Source organism: Mixophyes fleayi, chromosome 11, assembly GCF_038048845.1.
Source record: "Mixophyes fleayi isolate aMixFle1 chromosome 11, aMixFle1.hap1, whole genome shotgun sequence".
Taxonomy (NCBI): domain Eukaryota; kingdom Metazoa; phylum Chordata; class Amphibia; order Anura; family Limnodynastidae; genus Mixophyes; species Mixophyes fleayi.
The window spans coordinates 62,171,932-62,179,388 of NC_134412.1; positions in this window are offsets into that span (position 1 = coordinate 62,171,932).

The window sequence follows — 7,457 nt, forward strand, 5'->3', positions numbered from 1 at the left end:
CAGGTTACCATAATGACTGTTTATATTAGTGTTGTCAGATAGGTATGGTTTCATTTGAAAACTTATTGAGAGGTGGAGGAGCGGAATTATATCATTTTGTCAGGGCAGTGAAGGACAGTGGAGATTGTGTATGAAGTGATGGGCTTGTGATGCGGTGGTGGTAGAATAGTTTCCACATTTGGACATTTAAAGTGTTGCTGGAAGATGGTGTAAAAGAAGATATTTCTTAGGTTATGTGTTAGGTATTGGGGAAAAAGAAGAGACAACTAAAAGATAGTAGGTGGTATCATTCATAAGAAAGGGATTTCACTGGAGGAGATGTGGACTTCATTAACAAAGGATAAATGATGTCTGTGGCACACTGAGTAACAGGCATGCTAAATGAGCAGTCAGTTGGAGATTGAGTATTAGAAACAGGATTGGACAGTGTCCTTTTAACTAAAATGAAAAAGGTCTAAATTAGAATCAGTAGGTGACTGCATCAGATGGATAGAACCTGCAGATGTAAGAAAAATTAGTAATGAGCAATGTTACGTAAGAGAACCAAACTCACTGTGATATTGGTGAATTGTCACCACGTGTCTGCCCGCAAAATAAATGTGGCAACCAAGAACCACCAGCTGGCAGATGACCAATAGTAGTACAAGCATGTAATCATCTGCCCAAAACAGAAATAGATCCCCACAAATAACCAGGGCTCCAACCACTACATCTGTCCAACGTGGCCTCCCATGATTATTGTTCTGTCCACCATCCCACTGTTCATTGTTGCATGGTTCAACTCCACTAAGTTCCATAGACCTGGACAACATTCGTACACCACCTGTCTTGTTGTGTTACAGCCTGCACATGTTCCCAGGGGCAGAGGGGGCATCTGCCTCCTAGGCAGTCCCTTGGGCTGGATCACTGGGCCACATGCATTTTCTTCCTTTAAAATAGGCTGCTGAGTGGAGTCTTGCCCCCCCCCCCCCCTCCACCCCCAGACTAAAATTTGCCAGCCTTCCCCCTCATGTTCCCCTCTGACATAACGTATATAACATTTACATATTGCAACAGACGTGAAACCTTCGCTCTGTAGATGCTTATTATATATTCCCAGAGGTGAGGATCACTATACTTGAGATTTACAGGAACAGATAGTGGGCCAGGAGAGCGTCACATTATTCATTGGTGTACAATCAAACAAAAAACAGCAAATAAGTTATTCCAATGTTATGTTTATATATTATTTTATATGATAAATTATATACAATTATTTTCTGTATTGCTCAACAAGATATCAAGACATATCTGGAATACTAATTTAAATCAATGTTTGTTATTTCTTGTTTAACTTGTGAGGTGTCTGGAGCATTCAGGTGTAGTACAAAATATATGTCAAATAATGTTTTAATGCTAGTAAAATAAAAAATAATCTATTGCACTATTCAACAGTAAAGTTTACAGATCAAAAGGTTTATTACATAACTAAAGAGAATTAAAAGAAAACATTATTTTATACGGCTTCACTTACCTTGTATGAACCAAAGACTAGTTTGCAAAATTCGGAACCCCAGGACCGCATGTGTGAGAATAGTAAGAGACATTACACGCAATAACAAAATGCTCATAATACATGTATTACCATAGTCTAGAACAAACAGTGGGGCGAGTGCCTAATACAACTAGTGTTATTAAATCACAATTCAGCAGGAGCTTCTTTGGCTAAAAAATTATATTAATATATAACATTTTAGATGCTGTTCATTTAAAGAAAAAAAGAAGTTAAATTTGATATTCTGGGTAACAATAAATTCAGAGTATATTTACTATATTTACCCCAAACCCTTAACTCTTGGGGGTATATTTACTATGCGGCAGTTCCGTAGAACCCCCGATTCCTGGTGCATTGAAGGCATTTTCTTCAAACTGCAATTTTATTAAAGGCAAACCCTGATGGGCTTTGTCTTTAATAAAAGTACTGTTTTAAGTAAAATATGTGGATGAATGCCTTCACAGAATAGCTGCTGAAATATGAGGTAGATTTCAGAGTGGGGTGTGCTCCATTTTCTATTCTCCGAAACGACTTTTTACTTGGTGGCAAACTTAGAGGCTAGCCCCGTTTTTTTATCCATAAACTGGGAAAAAATAAAATTGGCACTACAGTTTTGAATGGTACATTTTTGCTATTAAAACTCTGTATTTCTCATTTTAGTGTTGTTTTCCTTGTGTAATATACCCGATCTTTTTTTTTTTTCCATTAAGTCTGAATTTAAAGGGCACCTGTGCATTACCCACAGTGGAGGCTGCCATTTTATGGGACAAAGCAAAACTTAGTCTATGAATGTAGTAGGAACCAGTACTTCACTTTATACCTGACTTGAAAATTCACTAGGCACCAGAACTGAATTCTAATGAAAATTGGTTCAGCCACAAAATGGCTGTCTCTGGCTACAAGTACATTTTAACAAGCAAGGTCATAGTAAATGAGAACACCATGATTTTGTGGCATTTAAATTAGTCCACATACACAAAACTATCTATTTTAAGTAGATTGTAATGAAAAATTTCCTCAAAAAATTCTTCTGTCAAAAAAGCAGCTCTATTAGGAGTTTGCTCCATTAGAAACACTGAAATAGATTAATATTGTGTGTCCTTTACTGTAGGAACATCTTGTATGGTATTGAATTACTAACCCTCATTTAGCTGGTCAGAAAACTGTGCTGATCAACAGATGCCAGGTAAATGTGACATTGTTCCTCAGCTTGCTGCCTCACCCATAACACTATTGTACTGGAACAATGAGCATGTTGTTTCCTTGATGTAAGGAGCACGACCTGAAACAAGAGACAATACTGAAAGCAGGTGCCGAGGGGGAATAGTGTGTACAATTGGCATAATGCCTATTGCCTGATGGCCTTTAAACCCCCAGTTATCTTGCATGAGCTTTGTATAAGCATTGCTTTGCCTGTCTAAGGCAGGTAGTGACACAGGTGTAATGAATGGACATACAAAGCTCAATAACCAATGAGGAAATCCTTTCAGACAGACACATTTGGATAGTAGAGAAGGGGAAAGATAGATTTGGCTGTCATCAGGTGGTACTGGAGGCTAAATTTGACAAGACTTGTATCATTTCTCCCATGTCTCCAGTGTTATTACAGAAACATGTATAACTATTCGCATTTACTCTAAATATGAATTGTCATTGGAAGGCATGCTTTGAATTATAGTCCGTCTCTACACTCTTCTGACCAGAATGCAGGGCAAGATCACCCACTAGGCCCCTCCTATTAAGGCTAACCTAACTACTAATGCCAACATTTTTTTTCTTATTTAAAAAAAGTAACATACAAAAACAGTAGGGGGTGGTTGTAGGGGACTTTGGCCTGGACCGCCTGGGCTTACCAGGGCCAGCTCTGGCCTAAATGCGGCTGTCCCACCAGTGTTGTGCTTCCTGGTGGTCAGCCCCTCAGCTGTGACTAGTCACCTATGGGCTGCACTGTGAAACGGCAATCCGTCTACTTCCTTCTCCTCCCTCCCCAACTCTGTCCTTATTGCTCGTCTTACAGGGGTGTGGGGGATTGTGAGTTTATTAATGTTATATTGGGTAGTGGTATATGGTGGATCTTTTATTAAATGTGGGATTATTAATGTTATGTGGTAGCTTTTTGAAAAAAAAATTAAAAAAATGTGGGGGATATTTATGCAATGTGGCTTTAGTGGGATAACTAATATATTGTATGGACTATTAATGCAATGTGGGATCTATTAAATGTAGGCACTCATTGGGAGAAATGGGCTAATTTATTAAATGATAATACTATTCATATGTCAGAGCTGGTTGGAGAGGAGGTCTTTTTATTAAATGAAACGGCTATTAATTTAATTTCCGGACTCATAGGGGAAAAGGAGGCATAATTATTAAATGTAGTTGCTTTCGATTTAATGGTGATGCTGCTTGGAAGGAGGAAGGCCTAGAGTATTTCCAGTAAGTGAATAGTACTTATTCCCAACCTTTCAGAATCCAGCCATGCAGCTAGAGACACCACTAGCAACAGCATGGGGTCAGAGCTGCAAGAACATGTAGGAGAGAACAGATTGCCAGCTGTCCTTTTTGGGGGACTATCCACACAATCAGGACTTTGTTCCAATTATACGGCCAGTTGGGAGATACGTCCCACCTACATGCTGCTCCGCTCATAAAGGAGGGCCATTTGCACCCAATCCACCCACCGCTGACTATCCTTCTCAGTGCTGCGCATGACAAATAGACCATGCACGATAATGCCATGCAGCGTTCCAATGGCTTGCTGAACGCCTCTAATCAGGACTTGGCACTGGCTCGGACAGTGTTTTTGTGCTCAGCCTCGCAGTGAGCTCACATTGCCATCTGACTGCAATCATCCACTAACACTGCAGAAGCTACAAAAAGTTACTTGATGGTGGCAGCAATTTAGTTTAGTCAGTTTTAGCAGAGAAGTATTATGCAAACTATTGCTCTCCGGTTATTCTGAGACTATAAGCACTAGCATGCCTGTAGGCTGTGGCTTGGAGCGCCACAAATACTGGAGCATGCTGGAGGCATTGGGCCATAGAAGAGCTGTCTGCTGCAATAAAATGAAAAACTAAAAAACAAACAAAAAAAAACAAACTAGGAGGTAAAGTATTATCGTTATTCCTCTTATTGTTTGCCGAGTCCTCATTTGGGGCGGGGACAGTGCTGGGACTGGGCAAATTACAAGGGTCAGCAGGGACTTATATCTTTGAATGACAATGTGTCTGTGGATTGGATGAGGGCATCAGGGGCGCACGCAGGATTTTTAGGGAGGGGGGTGTTTCCCCCCCCCCCCCCCCACCGGAAAAAAAAAAGCGAGAGCTGATGCGCATGCGCCCACGCATTCCGTTTCGGCAGCACTGTACTATACAGCAGCCACGGTGCTGTCAAAGAAGCGCAGCGGCTGCTATATAGTACAGTGCCGCTATGAGGGGCACTTCGTTAGCGAAGGGAGGGGTTTCTGGAGACCCAGAAACCCCCCCTGCATGCGGCCCTGCACATTGAGTGATGGCATTACGGAATTCAATGCTTATAGGGGTGCATAGGTGTGTTCAGTGTTAGCTGTCTGGAGGTCTATATGTATGTGTTGGCATGTTGACTACAAGGTGATATAATGTTGGAGCATGTATAGGGTAAGTACTGTAAATAGAGTAATATGATGTAGGACAGAAATGTAGTCAATATAACGACAATGAATATTTTAACAGTCAGAATGTCGACAGGGCTAAAATGTTGACATTAATGATTATATTTAAACTGCCAATACCACTTATCGGATCTATAACAAATGAAGACCCTTTGATGTATTTGGGGTGTTTTGCCAAGCATGGATTGTTTGGATCTATTACAGTTAAAGATCCCAGGTTGTAGGTGAGCAATAAATAGGGTGAATAAGGGATGTTTTGTGGTGCTTTTATTTCAATGAAAAGTGTTTTAACTCATGGGTTTTATTTACATTCTTCTTTGGTGCACTACACGTGGCAGGCGCTGCCCGTGCTCCAGCATGCCCAGACACTTAATGGCAGCCTGGGAATTGTAGTGCACCAGGGACAAAATGCTTTTTAATTAACAGGTTTTTTTTTTTTCTTATTACTCAGGGTTGTGGTACGACCCCTAGTACTTTCAGCACTGTGGTGGGTATCCCCACTTTTTACCTTGCCCAGTTTTGCTAGTGGCAGCCCTATGGTTGGTTAAGCTATTTAAAGGGTCGGCACCTCACTGATCCCGCTTCCTGCCAGCAACACAATGAGATGGGGACTACATTCAGGGAATTGGTGCTGCTACTGTATTTATAGCTATATTTTACATACAGATGTAGATGCAGCAGTATTGCATAAATGCAATATCAATCATGTCTATATATGGGAATGTGCAATATTCCTCTTTTTTTGTTTGAAGGACCACTAAATACAAGGCTGGCCACATATAGGGACATTCCGCAACTCCTCCAAACACTGAGCAAGAGGATCACTTTCCAAACAGCAAAACACATGTATGGCCAAATTGAGAATTGGCCATTCGGCATTTTAGATCACATCACAGGTCCCAGGTGTGATCATAGGATTATACACAAATCAGTAGCAGCCACCTCCCGCCTGCATTTACCAGCAGCCATGACATAATGAGATTATCTGGCATGATGTCCATCTTGAGCTATACAGGGCAGCATTATCAGGCCAACTGGTCCTCATCCCTGCACTTCAGAGGTTTGCCAGTGTATTTACATTTGCTGTGCAAAGCTATTGCTGTGATCAGACATTTTCTGTAGAAGGCTGGCTGCAGTGTCCTGCAATATAATTACTGACAGAGGGAGCTGTGTGTAGTAAATTTCACCGCAACTTCTGTTATCTATACTTAGTAACTGATGAGAAGAGGAAGCCCGGGCCAGTAATTGCCAATGAGGTAATGCTCTGGTTTATAGGACTGTTCCAGATCACAAACAAAAAACAAACCAGTTGCTGTAAACGCTTATGAACTTTCATCCTTATCATTGCAAATCTGTACGGATGTAGGAAAATCAAAGTACGAGATAACTTGACAAGGGTCCTCATGTTTTCAAGTCCTACATCTATAGTTCAAACACAGAGATACAGATAAAATCAAATGTTTTCCTCTCTCAGAGATGGAGGGTGACATGCAACAAAGTGCTGGTTAATAAACCACACCCAAATAGCCTGTACAGCTTCTAAGACAACATTTGGAAACAGATTAGAAAAGAAATAAACCTGCACTCTGTTAATCCCATACAGTCCAGGGTACCAGCTGCATAGCAATATAAGTGCTCTATATGGATGCAAACAAAAATCAGTTGTTGGCAGCGCTTAGCAGAAACCCCAAGATTTATAGCATTGTTATTTGGTTTTGCCCTCTCCCCCAGATTGTAGTTAGCATTTGTGCCTCGCAGCACTGGAGTCATGAGTGAAATTCTCAGCCATGGCCTTATCTGTGTGGCGTTCGTATGTTCTCCCCATGAATGCATGGGTTTCCTCCCACACTCCAAAAGCATAGATGGGTTACATGGCTGCTGACAAAAATTAACCCTAGATTGTGTGTATGAATTTAAGACTGTAAGGTCCAATGGGGCAGGGACTGAAGGAGGGACAAATATTCTCTGATGAGGATACTCTATCCCAGGGATCGGCAACCCCCGGCACGCGTGCCAGACGTGGCACGCTGACCACTTTTGTCTGGCACGCCGAAGCTGAAGCTGCTTCAGTAAAGCAGCCGATGATGGCCGAAACGGAGCTTCTGCGCATGCGCAGAAGCTCCGTTTCGGCCATCATTGGCTGCTTTACTGAAGTAGCTCCAACCCAGGTTTCAGGAGAAAGACGAGTCTACAAAGGTAAGTAAGAGCAGCAAAGTGAGGGGCACATATACTTGGCATACTTTGTATTTGTGGGGGCAACTGTGGTATATTATA